General features: G+C 48.4%; 1 protein-coding gene across 23 annotated transcripts in view; it reads left to right on the top strand.

The window, feature by feature from the left end:
* The window catches only part of LOC144170129 (pregnancy zone protein-like), a 129,154-nt gene that overhangs the window by 7,918 nt on the left and 95,539 nt on the right, over positions 1–25,697 (top strand). The window lies entirely within an intron of this gene.

Genomic DNA, 25,697 nt, shown 5'->3' with positions numbered 1-25,697 from the left:
TAGTGCGAGTGCGACGAACGTTTGCGTTCCGCATGTGACACGGGCAAGGGAGGAGGAGGCATCAGCGCGGCACGTCCCGTTTCGCCGGGATTTCCGCCGTCTGACGCCGGTCTCCGCGCTGGATCGGTTGCGAGGAATTTGAGTCCTTCGCCGCGCCTCCATCGCTTTCTCTTCAAAAAAAAAAAAAAAAAAAAGCTTGTAATGCGCGCCGGCGGCAGTCTGTCCAGACAGCGGCGTTTTCCCTTTCCAAGTTCATCTACTTTCTTTTATTACTTATCCTGTCTTCTCCGCCCCGCCTCCTTTGCGCACTGTTTTCAGTCACCGACTTTGCAGCAGCGCGCTTGCAACGAGAACATTACGCCTGGTGCCTCATTAAGAGATTAAGCCTTCTTGCGAAAAAGCAGCGTCGCCCATTTCGTGAAGGGGATTACCTCGCGCCTGGCCTGATTAGGCCTAAACTAAGTCGGCTCGCGTGTGCGAGGCGAAGGGTGGTTGTCCGGTTATTTCGAAACGCCGGCTCCGCGCGGTCGCAAACGCTTTCGAGTATAGCGCTGAGTAGTTCGCGGGCAGTCCGCGAATGCTCTTGCAACGTGAACTTTATAGGCAAAATAAAATTACAAAGCTGCTCTCGGGCGCGCCCTGTGCAGTCCGAAACGACAAATCGAAGAAACAAAGTTCGATGCGCGAAAGGCCATCTTGTCGCGTCGGTGGAGAGTGCGTCTGAGTTGGAATAGGCTCTTTAGAAAGTCAGTAACTTGCTGCAATTGGTCGCTCGTCATCTCCGGCCAGCAAGCAGCATTGGGCGAAGAAGGGTTGGGGGAAGGGGCCCATTTAAGCAATGCACAACGACATCGTTGCCCTTCGGCTAGTGCTCGATTTAAGGCCATAGTACACGCCATCTTTCTGAACGTGCCGTTTTAACGTTTGAGGTTGCGTCTGTTGGGCGCAGGCCCGAAAAAGGCGGAAAACTGCAGTCAAAACAGGTACAGTGAATACCCCTCTCGCATGTTTGTGCGGCAGTCAGATCCTTATCGGTAGTCATTGTGCCGCTTTTCGCGGGAGATAGATGAGAAGCGTCAAATTCTGTTGTTTGTTAACATCATAAAACCTAGCGCTTCTAGAAGTTGAACTAGTCGCGAATTAGGTCGTCATGAGATTAGAAATAAGCCATTGAGACTGGCTGTGGATAGAGGAACAGGTGACACGCTAACGTTAAGTCAGCAACAAAACCTTGTAATCGAACGCAAAAACACGTTTGGCGAATGTTGCGCCCTCATTGTTCCCTCGTTGTAAAATAGAACATAGCGGGCAAGACGGATAATCTCGAACAAGCGGAAGGAGCTGCGTCTCGAAGGGACTAGTTTGGATGTCAACGAGAGATCACCGTTTTGAGCAACTATTTATTTGCGCAGAAAGCTATGGGTGCAGGAGAGGCATCTTCTGCAGAGTACGTAGTAAGCTAGGGGAACGGTCGTATTAAGCTCATTTCAATATTTATGGGTTAGTACAACCTTTTCACGAATGGGATGCATGACACGCCCCCAAGAGGTGCACAGCGGCATCTGTTAACGGCGCGTGGTCGCGATATCATGTTATATATGCCAAGTTCATTCCACCTGAAGGCTTTGCGGCAAAGCCAACTTTGCGCCGCGATTTGTGGCAAAGTGATGGTGCATATCCTCGTAGGTGCGGGGTAAACATGCCGCTATATCTGCAAAACATGCGGCGGATCGGCCTTTAAGAGTAAACGCGCTCTTTCTCGTTTAAACCTGGCTGTGCGCTTTGCTGCAATGCCAGCTTTGTAGCAAAGTATCTTAATTTTTCTCCTTCGTGTGACTCCCAGTAACCATTTTTAATACACTTCCAACACACACGCCAGGAAAAAAAAATGCAGACGGTCTCAAACGTCCTTCATGCGCAGCGACGTCGCGAGGCAAATTTGTCAGCGTCAGCCACAACCCCGTATACAGTTGCCTCTGAAAATTGCGACACACACCCCGCGGGATCGCCTGAAATTCTTTTTCTCTGCTACTCAGTGAACCATTCCATGGGTTATTAAAAATGTATAGGTTGTTCGCTCCACATGACGTACTGCTAGACTTATTCGTAAGCTGCAGTCTCTCTTAGTAAATTAGAAGTTAATCAATAGTGAGCGCTACGAACAAAAGAAGCCTAGATAACTCCGGCCGGCGCTGCGGGCTTTTTTTTTTTTTAAGGGGTCCTGAAATACCTTCCGCCGATGCGTGGATGTACATGTAGCCAAATAAAGCAATGTATTAGCAATCTCCTCCCGCAAGAATTTTGTCAGATTGAGGGAGCTATAACGCAATGTATTTTTTTGTCGCCGCACCAAAGACTGACGACGGGGAGGCGACTTCAACACAGGCTGCGCGCCCGAGCACATCCACGCACATCAAGCGCCGCACGGGATGGTGGCTTACAGTGTGTCCTTTTCAAAAGCAGATCTCCGACTGAGTTTGCAGAGCGATTATGCTTTCACGCATTGCGGGACTCTTTAAAGAAAAACAGCGCCGAGTCTGCAAAGTCCTTCCAAACTCAATTAAAGTGACTCGCAGCGAGTTTTAACGAAGAATGAGCGTCGGCGAGAAAATGCGAAAAGAACGTCTGGAAGGAAGCGGCGCCAAGACTGAGCGCGTAGTAGCAGGACGGTCCCCTACAACGACCGTCGAGCATAACAAGCAGCGACGGGCGGTTGACGCAGCGGAGGCTGCAAGCCATTCGCTCTTATTTTCGTCCCTATACGTCTCGCGAAGCGTATCAACACGCAGTCGGGGGCACGGCTGCTCATTAACTGTCGTCTCACCGCTGAGTGCGTGGCAGCGCCCCGAAAAGAAAGAGGCAAAAGGACAGCGCCAACAACGCCGCCTCTCGCTCCGCACAGTGCTGGTTGTTCCAAGGGCACCCTTCCTCTCCGGGCGAGCTTCTTTCGGACGTCCCCGTATGCCTCGCAGCCCTTCATGTTGCTGCGCGTGGCCTTTCCTTGAAAAATCGCGCCGCCTCCGCAATTACACAGAAACGCTCCAGCGTCCCGCACGGCAAATTAAATTTGCGAGCTTCAGCCTGGCACAAAGCACTTTGCCCCTCCCCCCTTTCTACCTCTCCCCCCCCCCTCTCCCTTCATCCCTCCTCCGCTCGATGTAACTGCCAGGGGACGAGAGGAGGGAGGCGCGTGTCGCTTGCACTGCTTTGAGCTCGGCGTGCGCATAGTGCGGGAGCGTCATATACATTACTTGCTTTCGCTGTTGATGCGTGTAATTTAGCCTGCGAAGAGGGCGCCCCGATCTCGCGTCTCTTTTCTCTTGTTTTCTTTTTGGCGCGTGTAGGATGCGGAGGATGCGGAGAGCATCCTACGGTACGATGCGGAGAGCACGAGTTTCTTCCCGTTCTTGCGCTCGCTCTCCCCTCGCGCGCGTTCTCCCATATGAGCTACACACGGGGCTCGGCTCAGCGGCCCTGGAGGCCTTTAATCAGAGTAGCTCGGCGAGCCACTGCGGACGTGGCGACAGCTGGGGGCTCTTCCCGCGTCGGGCGCCTAAGCTCACACCGCGGCGGTGGTGGTGGTTGTGCCAGCGCGGAAGTCAGTGCCCCGGCAACTTATTTTCCCCTCTTCCCTCAACCCCCGGCTCCTTCGTTCCTTCCTATCCGCCTATTTTTCTACGTCGGCTTGAGAGAACGTGTAGTTTCAGCGTGCCGTGCATACCAGGTTTCCCCCGGTAGCTTAGGCGAGTTTTTCTTCCCTTGTGAGGCATTTTTTGGCCGACGAGGGAGTTTTGGATCTTCATTCTCTTCCCCTCCCTCCTCCTGTGCCGTTTTTTTTTTCTTTTCAAGTATAGGCGCAGCCACTGGCTTAATTAATATCCATTGTCAAAAATTTTAAATGGCGCCCGTCGCTGTGAGAGATGTAAATTTCCACGTTACTTCGCGCGTGGCTGGAACTATTCACGGCACATGGGTGAATATAAATTAGAAACAGTTGCCAAGAACTTTTCTCTAGTAGGTGTTTACGAACCATACTTGGGCAGTTTTCTGCCAATTGAGCACCCGGATTATTTTTCTGGCACTTTACCGTCTACTCTCCCTCGCAAAAGAAAAGATAAAAAATGCAATGCATAAAACGAACGCACAGATCAGAGATGCCCTTACGTTGTGCAGCCCTCTGGGCCAGAGCGTGTGATATCGACTTTATCATGGACTTCTTTTCGCTGAGCTATATCATCTAGGAAATGGCATCTAAATCATGCGCACATATAAACGATTAAGGGAAAGCATGCCCCGCGTGAGCAGTTGCTATGCTGGTGTCGATATCCGAAAGATTGAAAACTGCCGACCCCCGACGACTGGGACAATACCGGCTGCCTAGTTTCGCGATTACGGGGAAATTTTCCGCGCTTCGACCGCCGCAAGGCCGGTTCGCGTGACTCGAAACTGCTCTGAGCTCTGCTAGTCCCGATGGCAGTGTGTTGCAACTTATTGATTACCTGCGGGGCTAGTGAACTCTCGTGAAACTTTATAATGGTGCCGGATGGTGGCATTCCGGAATAGTGTTCATTGCTGGGAACGTTACGGCAGTGCAAGAGCGAAAAGAAGCAAAAACAAGACCCATTTCGAGACGGGAGAGCCTGAGAGAGCAGCAGTTGCAACACACACCACATGTGTGCAATATCCCGCCACTCTTGCACCTTCTTCTTCAGAGGCTATTCGCCTAGCCAGTGGAAAGAAACGTCTTCTGCACACTGCGCGCACCCTCACGCGGTACTGACTTCTCTGGCGAGTGGTCCCGTCAAGATAAGTTCTCGGCTCCGACGTCTTCGCTTGGGAGTGACCATCGCGCCGGTTTTGACGACGCCCTGGCCACCTCATTACCATGCCCCATTAACGTCAACGGGCCCTTTCTGCCCCGCTTTTGTCGAGCAGGCTACAGCAGAACACTTGCTGTGGAGGTGCACTGTCCTGCAGAACCTAGGCCTCCCGCACACCGCTCCTACGGTCAGCCAGATTTGGTCTTTTGGATACGCGGAGCATTGTGCTCCAATTCCTTACGAGAATCCGGAGTATACCTGCATATTTAGAAATTAAAATTGTTACCCATTCCACTCCGCGAAGGTAGACGACTAGCTAGGCCTTTATAAAAAAAAAAAAAAAAAAACACACGACGGAGAGGTGACAAAATTTAGGTGAAAGGTATGAGCAATTTTTATTTTTATCGAGGGTTGACGGCGGTCATCCCTAAGAAATAGTCTCCCGTCTCCCACACGCGTACATGCAGCCGTAGTTATGCATTTTGCCGTGGTTGAATGCGGATGAAACACGTCTGCCGAACGAAAGCTCAGTTTTCGGGTGAGAGCGCCCAATGAAAGCGCACACAATTGCATAGCAAGACAAAACAGCCGCTGCTAGGTGCAGTCGCCGCTGTAGGCCAGAACGCGCAGTCAACTTTGATGCAGCCAGCGCCTCATTGTGTGATTTTCTGATAGCACGTCCCCTTACTCTTTTCCCCATTCGTCTCTCCGAACCACTCCCTTCGGAACGAACTAGCGATTAGACACTTTCACTGCGGAAGCGCACAAAGCGCTGGCTTCACCTTGGTTGAGCCAACGTTACTAGAATTCTAGTAACGTTGGGTTAAGCCTCCCCTTGCTATTTCCCCTTCCTCCTGTCTGCACCTCTTCCCTTAAATCGAACGAGCGGTTGGGTTCTCTCTGTCCGTAAACCGCTGGCGCTGCGAATTTCTTTGTTCGGGGGCACGGTGTAAGAAACTATTTTTACACCTTGGTCGGGGGCCGAAGCGTGGTTCTTGGTGCTCCCGTCGGCGCCGCGAAACCGCACGAGGCGCTTGCTTGACCTTGGCTGAGCTTGAAGGTCGGAGGGATGCTACCAGGCGTTTTCTGTATTTGTACCTGGAGTAATAAGCTTCGGTTAAAAATGCACCAGCGAAGGGCTTAAGTTTACAACATATGTTACCAAGAATTAAATGCTTGCGAGTTATAGACCGATGACGTCTACGCAATCATCATCAAATAGGCCACTTCACGTTCTTGAAAATAATGATGCACGTGATTTCGGGGGTAAATTAATGACTCTGTCGTTTTGTTCGGTGCCACTTGGTGTACAGAGTTAGTGTTCAGCTTTTGAGGCACAATTTTTAATCGATTTAGTCTTTCCTTATTTTCTTTCGATCCTCTCTTCCCTTTCCCCAACATGAGGCGTTCGACATCTCCTGTATGAATAAATTCATTCATTTTCTTTCGACCTTTTGAATACTTTGAATTCTCTCTTCTTGAAAAGCCCGACGTATACTGGCTGGTACGATACCATCTGACTGGTTCGTTTAGCTTAGGAACTTTGGTGAAGGTTTGGCCTCTTTTCCGTAGTTGGCCTCGCGCCAGAAATATCCACCATCATCATAATCAAGACTGCGGTGTAAATGACGGTGAGATTTTTTTTTCTTTTGTTGTTGCTAAGGTAATGGAAGGTCTTTCCATCCGTTCCAGCTTTGGCTGTGAAGCGCTGAAAAGACGCGTGTAAAAGCTATCTTGCTCGTGTACAACACAGCGCCGTTGCTCGAGCCTTTGTTGTTCGCGAGAGTTATATCAACGGCGTTGACCTATAAACTGGCTGGTCATTCGTCTGCGCGCTAGCTCAGCCTTCGCAATTCTTCTTCGGCGGCGTCGCATGGTAGAGGTGCAGACCTCCGCAGCTATAGCTGACCACAATGTAGGGACCATCGATTTTGCGTCGTTCCGGCTCGCATCGTGGGGCGGACGCCAGGACTTCGGACAGCACAATGAAATGTCATAAGAATCGTAAACAGGCAGCGTAGTGGTTTCCCGGTGGAATTCGGTTGAGCTTGCATGTTTTTACAAATCCTTCGTATGTGTCAGTCGACCAACTTTCAGGGACTCTTTAATGGATGGTCAGAAGCTTTTGGGAGCTGCCAGATGATTTATAACACCCTCGCATACGCTTTCCTTTTGGCTGAAAGGCTCAGCGACCTAGTTTCCGCCTCCACAAATAAACAAAAAAAAATGAAACAGAAATGTATTAACCTTCTTGTTTTCACTGCGCTTTGCCTTGTTTTTCTTTCTGTTTCAGGTCTGTTATTTGTTTATTTTAATTAGGCTCAATAAAACGTTTTCTTCCTCTTTCTCCTCCTCCTTCTCCTCATCCTCCTCCTCCTCATTTAGTGCTCTCTCTCTATTTCCCCCTGATTAGGTGCCGTTCTCCGAAATCCATTCTTCCTGAAAACGCGAAATTTCTCGGCTTTGAAATGCTACTCTGACCCGGTAATAATTTACTCCGAATCAGTACGTGGACTGGTTGCACAAGCACTCGCCGAGTCTGGATGACGTCTTAACGAGATCACTGGCCGGCTATTTGTACCGATTGCCGCGTGACCGGGAAAGTGGGTGGGAGGGCGGCGCTTGTCCGGGTCGGCGCCGGACCCGCCTGATTACGCGTCAAGCTCTGTGTACACGCGCCACGCACTCACTCAGGGCTCGGCGTTTTCTTTGCGAGAACGGGAGCATCGTTTGTCTTCGTACCGGACAGCCCTATTCTTCCAGCGCGTCCTTAAGCCATCGTGTTAATCTTTGTCCGTCGTTCCCGCAGTCCTTTGTTTTTGCCGGGTTTAAGCCTGCTCCACATACCGCTCGCCCTTTCTCCCCCTCGCCCTCACCCCCTTTGCCTCTGTTTTACATATGTGCTTCTCCGCTTTCTCACTTTTTAAGTAAGCGTCCTCGTCTTTTGTCTCAATTCGCCTTCTTCTTCTTCTTCCCTGGCGCCCCGGGTAGCGGCGTCGCAAAAGTCTTTCTCCGAATCTCTCGGCTCTCTTATATCGTTTGCCGCCTCTTCCACGCCACTTAAGCAGCGCCAAAGACATTTTCCCCCACCTCCCCTTTCGCATTCTCTCCAGGCGCCTTTCCCGAAGACCTGCCGCCCTTATTTTACCCTTTCTCGCGATCTCCGTGAGTCGCTCTCTTTTCTTTTATTTCTCTCTCTCTCTCCCTTCCTTACACGCGGTACCTTAATGTCCTCCTCTTGGCCGAGCCTCTTCTCCGCCTTTTTCTCTGGCTCCGCAGGATCCTTTGTGCCGCTGCTCCATGAATGATGCAGCCTTCGCCGCGGATGCCTCCTTAATGAAGGCGAAGCGAGCGTCGCTGGCTTCGCGTTCCGCGGCCGCCGTGCAATGAATGCGCCAAAGGCGACCGCGGGCGGTGCCGAGAGGGCGCGCGGTCTCGCAGGCCCGGCGCTGCCAGCGACGTAAAGATGTGCAATGTGCGAAGGGCAGCGTGGATATTGCGCCGACGTCCTTTCTGTGGCGCGCGCAGGGAAACCGCGATTGCACTTGCGTGCCTTTCTGGAGGACGTGGAAAATATGACGTGCTTTAACCCGTAGCATTTATTTTACGGTGCAATAGAATCTTCTCAAAAAATGCAGCCTCGGAGCGGGGAGTGGAAAATCCTGATGACGAGGGCACATGGCGACTAACTTTCCGACGCAGCATGTCAGTTATCTAGCAAACAGACGCACAAAAAATAACGCCAAATTAAGGTGAATTTGAGGAGGGACACTCGTTATTTAGGAAACCGCCAACTATGACGATAGTGCCGCTTTGGGCGCTGTGTTATTAAACATTAAGTGGAAAGCAGCACAAGAAGGATGATTGATTGATTGATTGATTGATTGATTGATTGATTGATTGATTGATTGATTGATTGATTGATTGATTGATTGATTGATTGATTGATTGATTGATTGATTGATTGTAGGGTTTAAAGCGCCGACGCAACGCAGGCGATGAGGCGCACCGTAGTGGAGGGCTACGGATTAATTTTGACCACCTGGGGATCTTTAACGTGCGCCGAAATCTCGTACACACGTGCGTTTTTGCTTTTCGCCTCCATCAGAAAAGCGGCCGCCGCGGCCGGGAATCGAACCTGCGACGTCGTGCTCAGCGACGCAACGTCTTAGCCGCTGAGCCAGCGCGTCGGGCACAAGAAGGATAATGACAGGAAGTCAAAAACAGGCACGCACGGTGCAAGAGGCTGTGCACGAGGTTTGCAATCAGCTAAGCTGCGCTGAGTAAGACTATCCCAGGTATCGTCTTAAAATGGTAATTCCTCAAACAAGCACGCCAAGATGAGCACTCAATGTTCGATGCGTCGCACGTCCACTCCAGTGGCAAAAACAGCGCATCTTTAACGTCGGCGTCGTCGGCACGTTGCCGTGCTGGTGTCGAGCGAGCCTGCCCTGGCAGCTGGCTGCACCGCATGACTCCCGCTGAATTGAGCGTTAGCCGGCTCTGTCGGGTGAATTCTCGAGAGTCTGGCCTTCCAATTAAAGAGCCTGCGGCTGTGAAAAGCGTCTCCCTTTTCCTCCCTTCGCTGATGACCCCACTCGCCACAGACATGTTCACGCAGACGAACCCTGTTCTCGTGGCTCTATTTATGGCTTCGAGAAAGGGAAAAAATATGCTGTTTGCTGGATTAAAATCGCTTTACCCGCCGAACAGTGCGTGCGTCGCAAAGTGCATGCACGCCTACTTCCCGGCTCCAACTACACCCGCCTTTTCCTTTTTTTGTCGTATTTAGTAGGTGCCTTCGGGGGCTGGTTTCGTTTGAGTCGAAAACAACTGCGAGAGCTGTCGTTTTCAGGCGGTGTATTCTAGACAACCAAGGGCCCACTGTTTTCCGACGGCGCTAGTTTGAGTTTACTGAGGAAGGCCGAAATCGCTCGAGTATACCATTCTAAAAGTGCCCTTGTTTCTTTCGGCTCTGCCTTGCTCGATGAAATTTTATAAGTTCAAAGCACAACGCAGACAAACTTAGGGATTGATTGCACTCAGGAATACATTCCTGGAGCTGGGCAGTTCGTCGGACAAAGGGACTCACGCTGACCAAGAGTCCTAATTTTGAGAGTCTTGTCATGACATATCAGCGCTTACCTAGCCTGTAAAAAGTTTTGCTGGCGGTCCTTCTTTTTGTTCTGCTCTGGCCGAAACATCCACAAAGAAAGACATTGGGCGCACTCCTGACATTAAGTGAAAATATTATTTCCAACCCGCAATTAAGCTTTCGTAAATGGGCGCTGGTTGTCATTCATTGCTAACTACAGGCATGTAACCATTTGGTAAATAACGTTATAAAAAAATTCGTTATGGGAGTCACCGAGAGCTAAAACGGGCAGTTAGAAAGAGAAATAATGATTTATAGGAGAGTTTAGCTCCAAGCTAAAAGGAGCTGGATACTCCAAACTTTGGAGTAATTAAAAGGTAGAATGGTTGTCTTAATGAACTCCAAGGTTAGAAGAAGTACACTCATAGGGCAACGGCTGAAAGATCACATGCGCGCTCAGTAAATTACTTGGTATATATATTACATGCGTCTTTTATAGCAGTATATGCCAATAATAAACAGCACACACACACACACACACACACACACACACACACACACACACACACACACACCACACACACATATATATATATATATATATATATATATATATATATATATATATATATATATATATATATATATATATATATATATATATATACATCAACGTTCAGTCCTTACTGACAGTGCTATTCGGATACTTGGAGGTGCTTTATAGCGCCAAATGAGGTGACTCATTGTTGTATGGTAAAGGAATAAAGAAATTAAAGTCGAGAAATAGTTCGCCGTGATCGGAAGCGTGTGTGTGTGTGTGTGTGTGTGTGTGTGTGTGTGTGTGTGTGTGTGTGTGTGTGTGTGTGTGTGTGTGTGTGTGTGTGTGTGTGTGATGTTAACCACATGCGGATTTCTTGCTATTAATAACTATACTAACTATACTTAGAGAAATTTCATTCTTAACTCCGTGTTAGATACAAAGGGGAACGCTGCAATACGGCGTGGAAGTTGGGCGGTCAATTTTTTTTGTGTGTGTGTGTGTGAAGCAGGAGAGCTCTATCGAAAAAAAAAACCTGCTCGTGCCGCGCAAAGCTAAAGCAGTGTTAAAAGAATGCGCAAAGTGCACTGGGACCTTCAAGATAATCACCGCCTTTGATTTGTAGATGCTTAGAAATTTGAAACAGCGTACACGAAAAACGAACAAAGTGCAAAACCAGAAGAGCATCTAAGGCCTTCGCTACTATTTCGACCAAATCGTTGCGCTCCTACTTTTTTTGTTCTGGAAGAAAAGAGAAAAGAAAAGGCAAACGGGGACCTCAATGGCCATTTTTATCCTTTTCCGGCACATACATCACTCGTACAAAAAGACCGCAACAATCTTAAGGCGAAAGAATTGACCGAGAGCGTATTTGCTGCAATCGCGCGCCGGGAGTGTTTCGATCGATACCTGTTGTTCTGATGAGCAAAAGCGAGGCACAGTATATAAAAGGCCGCACTTGAGACAGAGCGACACGTACCGTTCGAGCTGCGCTTTCGCAGTGTTCGGAGCGCGTCTGTCCGCTTTTGTTGTATAGGTTCGATTTTCGCGCCTTGTGCTCTGGGCGCGATGGCCGGACAGGGCGCTCTAGCTCTTAGCCGATTTTGCCGGAGAGGTTTATGGCGGCGACGCGGCCGAGAAGCAATTGTAGCGTCTTCCAGCGGGGAGATAGAAAAATGGGAGAAAGGAAAAAAGTCCGTCGCAGGAGGCTTGAATTGCTCATTCTGTTACGAAGTAACGCCCAACGGTAGTGCAAGACGCGGGTGCAGCCTTTCAAAAGTCGTTAAAGATTTAATTCTTCTCCGGTTCGCAGTTGAGAGCTTCGCTTCCTTTTATTGCGCGAAGGAAGTGTCGTTAGATCACGCGTAATTGGGCTTTCCTGCTCCGCTTTGTGTAGAAGCCATTGTACAAGTCTCTACGCCCTGCTGTCCCATTTGTTTGAGTGAACTTGATATATATTTAGCCGTCGCTTTATTTATTTACTTTGCTTTGTTCCTTTCTTACTTTTGCGTACAATAAGGCAAAACGTACGGTAGGACATTTCTGTCCTTATTTTTTGTCTTTTAAAGCGAACCTGGCTATGCCCCACTGATGGCGTTCGATGTCGGTACAGAACGCACTGCAGGAAAGCCAACTTTGCACGGCGGTTTTCACGAAAGATCATGATAATAAGCGAAGACCATTATGCGCCTCAAGATAAAAGCGCTTCTCACGGTCACAATGTAATCTGTTGCCCTCGCATTATGAAGCCGGCGTCTATCCCACTGCGCCAGTCCGACATGGTCCAAGCAGTTTGGATTTTACTTTTCGACATTGACTCGGACAACATTGGAGAAAGCTTCGCGTTTTAACCATCTTTCTGGTTATACGAAAATGGCTTTGAATTGTCGTCTTTTCAGCTACATGAGTTTTTGTGCGAGCAGTACAGATTACTTGGTTGATATCATTGTTTAAGGAATACCAATACGCCCAGTATTTGATGCAGTTAGTATTTAGTACTGACACGTCACGTGCGTACCGCAGCGCCCTCGTTCAATATTTGTAGCGTAGCGCGTACTATGGTACACACTCATGCTTCGCACAGATTACGAATAAAACGGGTCAGTGCCGTACATTCTGTCCGTTAAACGCACTTGCACAAAATGTCCGTCCCAAACGTTTAAGTGGGGCGAACGCCCATCCTCTTTCGGTTCTTTTCCAGAATAATTAATTTCTTTCGACAGTTCGTGGCCTAGTATTGCTTCATTAAGTGCCTGCCTTGGTTCCAGAGTTAGCAGTCATCAAGCCTTAATTGCGTGGGGTGCTCGGTCGTTAGGAAAGGTCCATTCCTTTATTTTTATTGTTTTTTCATCCGTTTCCCTCTCTTTCTAAACTGGCCGTTTTGCAATGCAGCTAGGTTATGTGGGTTCGTACGGAGGCCCTTAGGAATTAATATTTGGTTCGTCATTTCTACCCCAGTCTATGCGTGCATTCCAAAGGGAGAACTTATTCCTTGCCGAAGAAAGGGGGCAATCGTGAAGAGCGCGGCTCTCTCGTCGGTAACAGAGCCGGCACTCGTTACTGAGCGCATGTACGTACGTATCTGCCTTGCGCAATCCGAAAGTCGCCTGGCGGGAAATACAAAGTTGTTAGCGTAGCCTGGCTCGGATATCCGTGAGCTGCGCAATATATGCCAGGCATGAGCACGAGCCTCAAGCGAAGCTCGTAGGAGACGCGAGTTGCCGCCCATTCCTAGAGCCCCTCATCTAGCCGCACCCGGTGTTTTTATCTGCTTGAGGGTGCTGGCTGCAAGGCGAAGCAGGGGTTTAGAACAAGGCCGGGCGAAATTGCCCCGGAAAACAATTTGCGCGAACGCACTAAGCTCCGTAGGCGTACGAGGGCGTGGTTGGAGCATCATTCTTTATTTTTATTGTCGTGTCGCGGAGAAGGTTTGGCGCGGCTGTAGCGCGTATATCTCGATTCTATGGCCGTCAGTATGCGACGAACGTGCTCTGCGGTTGTGTGCAGGACAACGCACCCGTCCTTTCGGGAGCTGGCGCGCGCATCGTATACAGCCAGCTTTTCCTGCGTGTTTTATGGGCTCACGGGTACGATTTCTTGCTATCCCGTCGTACCCTCCTCTCCTTCACTGTCCTCGGTGATCTCTTTTTGGCAAGCTGTAACGGATGGGGCCGCATTTATCGTTTGTCTCCGCGACGTGGTTCTGCCGTCCAGTTTGGCGCGTACGTGGCTCAACGAGTCGTCTTTCTTCTGTCTTTCTCGCCCACTGCTCCGTTCACTCGAAAGGCTCCCACAGCCTAGCTTGTGCCGAAAAAGCGGCGCGTGGTCCTAATGCACTTTTCTCGCGTGTCAATCAGCCATTTGTCTTTGCCCGCACTGCACCCTTTCGGCCGACGTGCCGCCGTTCCATTAGAAAAGCCAAGAGGGTGACGTTTTGCGACACCCGGAGACCAAATGGCGGAAAGCGGCCCGGTATAGCTCTTGTCTCGCTACTCGCGCCGGCATGGCGCAATGTGTTGTCCCTTTCTCTTTTCTTTCCGCCCGGGTGACGAACTGGACACTTGGTTGGGACATGTGGGGCAGGAATGGTTCTTCACGCTGCACGCTACTGGTATATCGAGCACTGCGCACTGAATAGACTGCTCCGAGGAACAGGACTGAAAGTCGGTGGGTGGAACAGCTGTAAACGTGGCTGAGCGTCGAGACGAGCACGCCGTATTCGAACGTTTCGGGCAAGCTGTTTGGGCCTTTACAAAGTGCACAGAAACTTAGTGCATATGCGGGATACAAACCTGATTAGTCTGCAGCTGAGGGTTGGACCGGTGAGTTTGTACTCTCGACACGGTGCTACTAGAGAACGTACAGTAGGCCACAGGCTTAGCTGGAGCAATGCTTTACCCACTTATCGTCTCCTCCTGCTCTGGTGTCACGTAATTTAGCCACAACTGCTGGGTTTCTTTCAAGTTTAAAAGGGCTCATAAGCCCTCCACACTCGTCTGAACAGTTTTTGGTAGGAACATTTGAGATACTCCACGCTAAATTCAATTGTGATGCTCCAGCTAAGCCTGTGGATGACTGTACATATTGAACATGGTCCCGCTGGAAGTGGTGTTTATTCTAACCAATTTCGAAGCCGTGCTTGAAGCAATGCCTATCCTCATAGAGTTTTGCAGAGCGGTACAAAATTCTGGAAGGAGGAGCTTTGAACAGCCTGGTAATAAAAGAGCTTCTTGTATCAAGTGAACTTAGACTTCGATATGAACGGAGAAGCTTGTTGAGCTTTAAGTACTGCAGAGTGCTGATCAGGGGCTCTGTTTGGGTTTCTGTTTGCACAAGGTATCTGCCAGCAGGAACACCAAAATAACAGAGTCGTTCTCAAGAAGCGAAACTCGAACTGCTACCGTTGCCAAGATTGAGGATAGACGAAAAGTGGGGATAAGGCGTCAAGGTAAGGGGGATAGATGAGGTACATGCAAATTAACAAGAGTTCAAAAAAAAAAAAAAGAAAAACGTGCAGGAATTGTAGTGCGAGATAAATTGTACATAGAAAAGACACGAAAAGTGAATTTGGGACATGGGCGCAAAGATATCTGCCACTAAAGGAAAATCGAAGATTGTCAGCCAAGGACGCTTGAGTGGATCTTCCGAAATGGCAGATAGAGTATAGCACTTTCCGTGAACGAGGCGTAGTAACTGATTTACTGTTGATGTTTAATCTTCCCTGTGATTGATAGCATGGTCCACAAATTATGAAGGGAGCTACCAGTAGCCGCCATCAAATATATGGCAAAGGCAAATTCAGCTTAGCTCGGCAGAACTAACCTGACATATTACTTATCCGCCTTTGCTCGTGCACAAGACGAACAACCTTTTGGGACCCGCTAGTATGGATCCAGTTTCCAGGCCGCCGCGGGATTCGATCTACATATAGCTATTTCTGGGATGTTCCCGAGGGTATAATTAATCTGTGGCCCGCCTTTGACGGGCGAAGCTACGCTTGATCACTTGCCCAGTGAAACCACAAGAGGTCTATATATCTCTGAGGCAATATAGATTGTGGCGGTACACGTAACGCAGGAAAGCGTACAATTAGGAGAAGAGTGAAAAACTAGCAGATTCGGCAGGGTATAGAGAGGGGGGGTTAAGCGCACCGTTGAAGTTGCACACGGGGTGCATGCAACCCCACTTTCTACCTCCCGTATACTGTTTCTTGGTTTCAGCATGGCTGTACGCATATGCTGCCGATCTATTTACCCTACCCGGTTCCGCCAATATAGTTTTCATAATTTAAACGCACAAACATGGTTAAGTGCACCTAAACTACTGACATTGCGAATTTGATTAGGAACATGGTATTTGCTTTAGTGTGGACCCCTCAATTCTGATGTGAGGCCTATTTTAACAGCAGGAGCATCAAATAGAAGATCGTTTGTGCCGTCCTTTTATGAACATCCTGCTGAAACTCTACTATACAACATTGCCAAGGACCTATCTCTGTCACACGCTGTGCGCTTTTCGCATTCCGCGAGGTACTTGCCTTTGTATCCCGTTTGTGTCGTTCGAACCAAAAATGGCAAATTTGTTTTGTGCGAACCCGCATTCCACGTCGGCACGAACTACAGAAGATCTGCGGAATAATCGTGACCGGTGATGGTCATGAGTCAACACTTCCGATCTTCTTGAAAGCATCCGGACTGGGGACTTCTTGAAAGCATCCTGGCTAAAGAGAAGCTTGCACCTATGTGTACGCGCGCGTGTTTGTGCGTGCGTGCGGGTAAGGGGGGGGGGGGGGGGGGGAGGTAAATTCATTATTACATCACGGGGCGGACAAACCTTTGTTTTTTTTTCTTCTTATCCGCAATATAAATTTCATGCAGCGACAATTTAAACTGACACTCGCGCGCAGCCTTCTTTCGCGTAGTGCTAGACGCGAAATTCACTCGCGACCCGATCCGTCTTTCCTGTACATATTTGCCGACCACGGCCAGTCCGCGCGGGAGGAGATTGCCCGGCGCGAGACCCGGGACGTCATTTCCCCCCGATCGATGTATTGGCTGACGCCAAGCGTGTCGCGTTTGCCGATATGAAAGACGTTCGCGGCTATGTCGGAAATTAAAGACCGTTTTGAAGAGAGCTGAAGTTGGATGGCATTGGATGTCAAGAGGGCTGACCTCAAATGTCCCAATAAACCCTGTTCAGTAAAAGAAAAAAAAAAAAAGCTAAAGATACAGAAAAAAAGGGCCCGAAAATCTATAATATTGTTTTAAACAAGCCGTACGGAGGAAGTATAGGCGGCTCTTTCAAGAAAATAATAAATTCAGAGCCTTTCTCGTACCTAAACGAGCGCCCTAGCAGGTCCATCCAATTCAGACAATCATTTTCTTTAAAACATTTCCCTTTAATTTTCACCCAAATGACTCCGATAAATGGATAATAGCGTTGTTATATTTCGACAACAAACATTCTTGTCATCTTCATCTCGACGCAGTTGGGCGGGTTCTCAAGCACGTTACAACTTCGTCATGTATTCTTACATAGCTCAGAATGTCGGCTTCGTGACCGACCCGCATCAGTGGCTCAGTGGCTAAGTCGTTGGGCTGCTGCGCTTCAGGTCGCGTTTCCGACCCCAGCTGCTGTGGTTGTTTTTCTGACGGAGGCGAAAAGCGAACACGCTCGTTTCTAGATTTAGGCGCAAGTTAAAGATCCCTAGGTGGTCAAAATAAATCCGGAACCCTCCCCTACGGAGCGCCTCATAAACCAGGTGCAGCTACGGTGCGATAAACCCCCAAAATTGGAAAATGTCAGCTTCGTCAGAAGTATTGCTTGTCTCTGCCACCAGAAGAAAAAAAAATGTGGTTGATTCCTCTGTCATAGGAATCGGTAAAACACGAAAGTGAGACGTGCAGCGAAATCTGCAGCTGAGCATGATTGGTCGGCGGCTGTCTTCTGGGTGTGTTTGGTGGGCGACGTCCTGCTGGCCGGTCGCTTGGTCAAAGGTGTACTGACGTCATTTCCGTGACGGATATGACGTCAGTGATCTCTTGGTGTATCCCGGCATAAAAAACTTTCGTGTTAAAATATAAAACCCGAAAACGAACAACCCTAAGTATAAGGTACTCTTTAGTACTAAAACTTGCTTCCCCGCAAGAATACCCTGTGTGCAGGGATGTACTCTTTACAGGCCGCTTGCTTCGTTGTACTGGCGTAATTTCCGTGACGGATATGACGTCCATGAAATTTTGGTGTATCCCGGAATAAAACACTTTCGTGTTAAAAAGCGAGGGTCAGTAAACCTGCAGTGGAAGTAATCCTGTAGCGTTACGCGCTTCTTTATATATGTGGGCTTTGATGAATCTACAACCGGCTATAAAAACGCGGTAGCAACAAACTGCATCATAAATGTGGCCTCAGTGAGCTACAACAAAGTACCTAATTACTCGACAGTCGAGCGTAGAGAAGGGCAATTATCTGCAGCCATCCTTCGTTGGCGCAAGTAAGACGAACCACATTATGCACGGAGCTCGGATCACGTTTCCTACAACACGAATCTATACATTATGCCCGTGAGCGGCTATTCGTGCGGCCTAAGAAGTTCTTTGAAACCGAAAAAAAATTTTGTAACGTGAGACGGAGACGCGCATGCATTCCCTAAGGTTACCCCGCTACGTCTAGGCTAATGACATAGGCGATGCAGGCTTAGTCGAGCGAAGGCATGCACCGGCCCAAGAAAGTCTGTTGAAACCTAACCGTCGGGGTGGAAAGTTCGGCGAGCGAAGTTGCGTACTCTAAGTGATTACACCGGGGGATGGCAATATGTAGCGAACGGTTCCGAAAAGAAGTCGTCTAAAATCTGCGCTGAATCAACGATGTTTTCCTTTATTTTTGGTAATCATCGCTGATGTGCCATTACTTTATGACGGCGCAGGAAAAAAAAAAGGGAGTACAGTTTCCGAAATTTTTTTGCGCCAGAAGCTGCGTCTATTCCGAAAGGACTTAATCTGAATTCAGATTAATTTGCTTGTTCACAAGCTGCGAATGACGCTTTTTTCTTTATTAAATAGAGGCAGTGCAAGCGTTATAGATGTTTTCGTTTTTCTAAGAAGCGGTAGCAAATTGGAATGTCCCCCAATAAAATACTTTGCACAATAAAATGGGCTTTTATGTTTGAATGGTTCTATTTATTCCGAATTCTATCTCCTGGAGCGCCTTTTCTACAAAACCAACAACGCAAACCTGTTATGCCGTTTAACTGGGAAGTTTACTTGAGTGATTGAGTGACATCATTTGCATTCGCATGGCGGGGAGCGAGTCAAGCTGTTCACACAGATTTTTTTTCTTGCCTCCCTCATCTGGAAGAATCGGAAATAGGAATTATTATTTTGATGAAAAACAGCACTATCTAACCAAATACAAACCTTACTTTGATATTATTTGACCGAAAATCTTTCCGCGCGAAACTCATGTCCCTAGAAAGTCCGCCTTACGATTATTCGCGTTCATCCAAATCCCATGACTGGTAACTCGGGTATAGGCGTGTAGGTATGATTCTTTTTTTCATTCTCCACAACTATTCGCGTTCCGGAATAACGCTTCGTCTCCTTATACAAATCGGCAGGCTGGTTATCTTCACTTTTTTTTTATTTTCGTACTCGAGGACCCAGACGTCTCTTTCTTGTTCCTTTTTCAAACAGTCCGACTCAATTCGTCGAGTTAGCTTCCTCCCTTCGCCACGCTTCAGACTGCCGCTGATGCAAGTCGAGTCATTTGAATATCTGACGTTTTAAGAAATCACGACGCGGGACCACGCGATGCATTTTAAGTGACGTGTGCGGGACCGCGTGCACGAACGACTCCGCAAATTTCCCTGGCAGGTTCAACATTTATCCAGTTAACCCAAACAAACAAGAAAAGTTTGTCAAAACTGTGGAAGGCTGCAGCCGATAAAGAAAAAAAGTGAACTCCGAGGCTCTTAAAGTTTCTTGGCACGGGCTTGACGTATTCCATCGACCTCCTCCGTTTTTTGCTCTCGTTTGCATTTGTGTCACTGCGCGTCGAATTTGGGGGCAAACTGAGTGAATGGCGCTTGCAATTGCACCGCCAGCCAAGGCCGAGCAGGATGGTTCTCGAGATGCCGGCGACGCCAAATATGGGGGGAGGAGGAGAAGGAGCTGGGTTCCGAGGAAGCGATTCGTCTGGCGTCCGAGTGTTTACCGAGGCAAGCCGGATAAATTTGCATGAAACGTGCCCGGCAAGCGGGGCGGGACGCAGCATGAGGCCGGGTCGAAAGTCCGGCAGTGTCGGGACGTTCCGTGGATGTTGCACGCGCGAGCTCTGCGCAAAGTTTTGGACTCGGGGGAGTTCCACCAGTGGCCATGCTTGACGTTCAGGTATTCCAGTCGCGAAGCTCCCCGCCTTGTTCCTTACGCTGCGCCCCTGCTTCTGTTCGGTGTGGGCTTGTCAACCGCAGAGGGAGAGAAGGGGATGGCAGGGAGCGAGGTACACTCCAGAGCTGAGGTTTTTTTCTCGCGGGATCCGCCTCAATTGCGGCTCGTTCAATATGAGACGTGGTTGGCCGTGACTGTTCCCCACCGTCCCCCCCACCCCATCTCTCTCTCTCTCTCTCTCTCTGTCTCTCCCATTCACTTCTGACGAGGCAACGACGTATTTTATGGGCACGCGTCACAAGAAAAAACTGTGGTTGATTCGTCTGCCATAGGAATCAGTAAAACACGAAAGGGAAATGTGCAGCGAAATCTGCAGCTGAGCATGATTTGCGGGTCGGCGGCTGTCTTGTGGGTGTGCTTGACGAGCGACGTCCTGCTGGCAGGTCGCTTCGGAAAAGGTGTACTGGCCTCGTTTTCGTAACGGATATGACGTCAGTGAAATCTTGGTGTGTCCTGGGATAAAACACTTTCGTGTTGAAATATAAAATCCGAAAACGAACAACCCGAAGTATAACGTACTCTTTAGTACTAAGGGTTGCTTCCCCGCAAGAAGACACTGTGTGCGGGTGTGCACCCTTTGCAGGCCGCTTGCTTCATTGTACTAGCGTCACTTCCGTGACGGATTTGACGTAAGTGAAATCTTCGTGAATGCCGGAATAAAACACTTTTGTGCTAAAAAAAACATAAACGCCGCGTCCCATGAGCTCGGAGTCACTCGTCCGTAAACTGCTGACTTGACGCTTTGGACATGGGGGCTGTAATTGTTCGATTACGCGAGGATTTTGTGCCGCGCACATACGCCTCCCATCCTTCTCCCTTCTCCCTTCCTGAGGCCCGCAATTTTAGACAAGACGAAGGATGTGAAATTTCGACGATCATGAACGGTGGTGGGTATGTTTTCGAACATTGCTCGACGAATTTCTCCTTCCGGGCTTTTGTTTTACAATCCATGTTTAATTTTGGGCGCCCACTCTTATGAAAGTGTAGTTACGTTGAGCGATGAGCTGTGATTTTTGACGTTTTGAACGAAACAAATACTTCTGGCAAAGAAGCTTCCCTTCTTTCTATTACGTGCGTTTAAAAACGATTCTACTCGCACCTCTTGAATTTAAATGAAGTATACTTCATGAGACTTTCCCGGCCTGACCATAATGACATTGAACGTTTCTCGCGGTCTTGAAAAGAATTCCTTGACATGATAATTTATGCTCATGGGCGTCTGCACTGAGAAGAAAATCACTTACGCTCTGTGGAGAACGACCTTTTTTTGTTCTACTTAGCTCTTCGTGACTGAGGCGGCGCGGGAAATTATTGCGGCCTAATTTGTCTCCTCCTTCGCTCCTTATCTTAGAAAACCGAGGCAGTAGGAGGTCAAGGCGCCGTTTATGGGCGGCGCGCATTACAGAAATCCGTAAGGCTTCCGGAGGGACATACTCTCCGCCGGAAAAGGGCACTCGCTACTTCCGGTCCCGGATACGGAAGTGGTCGGTGCTTGAGTGTGATAAACGACCGTTATTCTTGGCGCCTTTCCTTCGAGGACGGCAGAAAAATGAAACTCGCTACTCCCAAACTGCGGTCGCCTGAAACGCAAGGAGGATTAACGAGCGACTTCGCACGGTTGTCTGTTCCCACCTCGCCTGCTCGCATACGTTTCGGCACCCCGTCGTCGAGGCTATTTCGCGCTGTACGTCTGCGTAGCGTATGCTGTTTCTATTGCCAGGTGGGTATTTAATCCCAGATTTTTTCATCTTCAAAGCAAAAAATTAGGCGCCCGTCATTACTTTTATTTAGACGAAAAGTCCCAGGAAACGTATCCGGGAAGCCCCCGGACCTTTTATGGGGAGGCTGAGGAATGGTCTCTAAGATATTATAGAGGCTATGACAGTGTGCTAAGGATATAATTCTGGCCAAGAAGTTGTTAGGAGCGAGGAATATAAAATTGCACGCAAACAATGTACGTTCTTGGCCGTAATTTCTTAAAATGAATAGATGGGTGTAATGTCAGTAATTGATAATTTGCTTTAATTAAAGCAATTTCTACTTTTACTTTGAGCGGCGTGTCTGCTTAGTGTCTTTAACTACAGGACCTCCTTCTGTGTTCTTGCAAAAGTTGTTTATTTTTATTATGCGACCATAGAAAACACCCTTTACGAGGCTATTTATATAATTGAAAGATTAATGTGCGAACGTCGTATATACAGCATGACGCATAACACGTGACGCATACTTACACACAACCACGTGGTTCAGAACTCGCGTGGCGAGGTTCTTCCCCACGTCCTTTCGAAATTTTCGTTCCCAGTGTGCACCCCGTCTCTTTGGACCCACTAGCCGGTCTTTCTGCTTTGCCTATATAAGAGGTACGTTCGAGCTTTTCCAAAACTATGCAATTCGTTGTGAGAACACTGCCAGAGGTGTAGAGTTGGCAAACCACATTTTCGAGTCAAAGCCCGGGTCATCACTAAATGGGCCGCAACATCTACGCACGTGGTAGCCAGAGTCCCGCGACCTTCATTCCGCCAAAAAGAAAAATCTGCATCGTCGCGGAGGCTCGACGAAAGGCGATCGAGTCGGCCCGGTACTTTATTAGAAACTTTTCTCCGCAACTACGACCTCGGAGAGTACCTATGCAGGAAGGAGCGGGTATATACGCCCACGTATATGTGCACGCAGTGCTAAGGCCTCATGCTAAGACCTTGCGCGTCTGCGAGAGAGCGCGCGTGTGCGTGAGCACTCATACGTGCGTGCGCACATGTTACAGGGCAGAGAAAGGGACAGATCGAGCTTCGCCATACCCAGCACCATTGAGCCGCGGCCCTCGCAAATGTCGCCGCGCATCAGCTTTTGAAACCTCATTAATTTCTGGCCCGCTCTGCGCGACGTCCGGGCTAATCTGAAGCCATTAGCCGGCCTGCGAGGCGGAAAACACGCCCCTGCAGCGACCGCCTGGGTTTTGGTGGCGGAGTTCCGCTAACTACGACTTCCTGGATGCGTAATAGGGTCCCGATCGTACTGGAACTGCAAGCAATGGGATTCAATTGCAGTGGATGGCGATTTCTGTTTCAACGTTTCGCGTCATCTCTGAGTTTAATGCGCGCTCAAAGTGTCTTCTCGATCAGAGTCAGTTCAGTGTTGGGGCACTGGCTCAAGAACTCTTAGTATACTTAGAACCGAGGAAAAAAGAACGCTTGGACGAACCTTCATCACTAAGCTTTCTTCCCCGGTATCATCAGTATTCGCACTTGCGCTCTTAAAATGCGCAGTCACAACACACGTGTTGTTTTATGGCGAGGTACAAAAGGAATACAATGTCAGACTGTCTGCTCGTCGTGCATAGGTTTATATGCGTTAGTTGTGGTAGGCCAATACGATTGGAAGCTTGCTTAGGAGCAATTCTTAAGGATCTGCTGAATTTGTAGCTTCCAACGCCTATTTTTTTCTGCTGAGTTTATCTTCTTGTAGTATAGGTAACGACGTCCAACGCGCACTCAATTGCAGGGTCTGGGTGAGGCGCTTTTCTATTGTTTCGATCCTGAAAAAGCAAGGATTAACTTAAAGCTGTTTCGCTTTTCGAAAGTTTCTTTTAGAGACACTTAGTGAGAGAACGTCGTATTAAGCTCGGTAGTTTTCTCCGTTCGATGACGTCTAATGCGCACCAAAGTGTCAACCACACGCAATTTCGCCAATATCCAACACGAATGAGGCGTCTTCATCTCGTGGACATTAACTCGGGAACAACGGCGCAAAATAAAAACACCGAGTAAACCCTAACAATAATTAAGTAAATATTTTCAGGAAATGTGGTTTACTATTATGGCGCCAGATAGTAGTCAGTGCGAGGAGAATTCGTATATACGTGCTGTAGACCCTCTGACTGGAAAATCGGTGTCCTCAAGGTCACAGTTGCGCAACTTTTGTTCTGTCAATTTCACCTCTCGCTTTTACGTTCTGTCTGCAGCCTTTAGATGCAACGAAATGACTTGGTGCCTTTCAAGGAACCTTCCAATATTACAGCAAAGTCCCGTAAGGCACAAGTCAATCTACAACTCTGTCAACAAAAGACTGGCTAAGCGAAAGCGGAAAAAGAAAGGCGGGAATCTTATAACAAGAAGAATGGTTAGGTGCTGTCACCATCGCGTGTGAATGAGTGCGCGCCGACCAGCTCTTCGTCGACGAGTTAATTGTTGAATCATTGAGTGCAACCACAGGAACCATGCGTCACCGAAAAAATGAGTCGTTGGCGCCGGGTCGTGACAGCGTCAGCATCCGGGGGCCGGTGGCACAATCCACGGCCCCCGCTCACTATGACTTTAAACAGGCCTTCGCAATGACTATCTCTGTAACTAAAGCGGCTGGTTTTACCTGGGGCGATATTCTTGTATTTTGTCCGCTTTGTGTCCATTTCAAAAGTTTCCTTTTTGAGCAAGCCCTTATTGGATAAAAGCGAACACCCGAATGTAACGCCATGCAAGCACGGCGGAGCTATGAGCCGTGGCTTCTCGGAGCAGACGATGTGGAGCAGACGATTTTTCGTCGCCTTGTTGTTGGCTCTCTAGCGGAACAATAAACACATAAAACATAGTTTAAGATAAGTTCAGTCGTTTAAAATATGTTTTTGCAAAAACAGTTGTGCAAAAGTCAACACAAAGGCCGCCTACAACGGACGTTTTCAAAACGGACAAACACGAGAATACCGCCCCTGGAGAGGCACGCTAGAATTATTCTAGGAACGCCAATGAACAGCGCAAGGACACGCATGGTTTCGATGCCTGAGAGGCGCTCAGGAACGCATTGTACGCCTATGCAGTAGGAGTCGGATCGGCAACCATTTCTTTGGCCGGTATCAGCTACCCGCTTATAAGCCATGAAAGATTGGGGCCATTGTGAAAAAGAGTGTCCTTTCCGATCTTTATAACTTGCCGATGAAGATAATTTATTTGTTCTGGAAAACAGAGCTTCGGGTTTTGAGAATTCGGGGGAAGTGGTCTTCTATGGGGAATGTATTTCCCACACAAGGGTGCCTACCTCGCGAAGCACTTCATGCTAGGCGAGTTTGAAGGTTCGGACAGTTTTTGTGACTGTCGTTCAACTCAGCCGCGAATTGCGCTGTGGCTATGTCTTCTTCCTTCTTATAGGTGACATCGTGAGTACTCATACGCGATTCTCCGTATAATATATATATATATATATATATATATATATATATATATATATATATATATATATATATATATATATATATATATAAAAGAAGGTCCCCTTCACCCCGAGTAGTCTGAGGGGCGCTGGCTACCACTCCCAAGCACAGGAAACAAAAATACATTAACATAAATACCCCAGAAAGTGGAGGGGATAATCGCCCCGCCCTGGTAGCGTAGTGGTTATCGCACCAGACCGGTATTCTGGAGGTCGTGGGTTCGGATACCACCTGGCGGGCATTTTTCTCCACTTTCTTTCTTTCTTTCCAAATTCTTTATCTGTTTCAATGACCTACCACATCCTCCCCTTTGCTTTCCGAGGTTTTCTCGACTGCCAACTCTTATTTCTGTCTTATTTTCAACGAGCCCCTCATTTCCCATTCTGATTCGCTACACACACACATATATATATATGATATATATATATATATATATATATATATATATATATATATAACACCTTTTTTATTTTTACAGTTGGCATCGCAAAAATTGGTTTGGGATATCGTAAAACACGTCGTTTTCAGTGCCCCATCGCCTTTAGACCTCTCAAAGGTTTGAAGGCGGTGGGGCACTGACAACGACGTGGATACTCCAGCTAGG

The sequence above is a fragment of the Haemaphysalis longicornis genome, unplaced genomic scaffold, assembly GCF_048455015.1.
Source record: "Haemaphysalis longicornis isolate Haplotype H1 unplaced genomic scaffold, Haemaphysalis longicornis Haplotype H1 scaffold_2, whole genome shotgun sequence".
Lineage (NCBI taxonomy): Eukaryota > Metazoa > Arthropoda > Arachnida > Ixodida > Ixodidae > Haemaphysalis > Haemaphysalis longicornis.
This window is presented reverse-complemented; position numbering and strand designations above follow the sequence as displayed.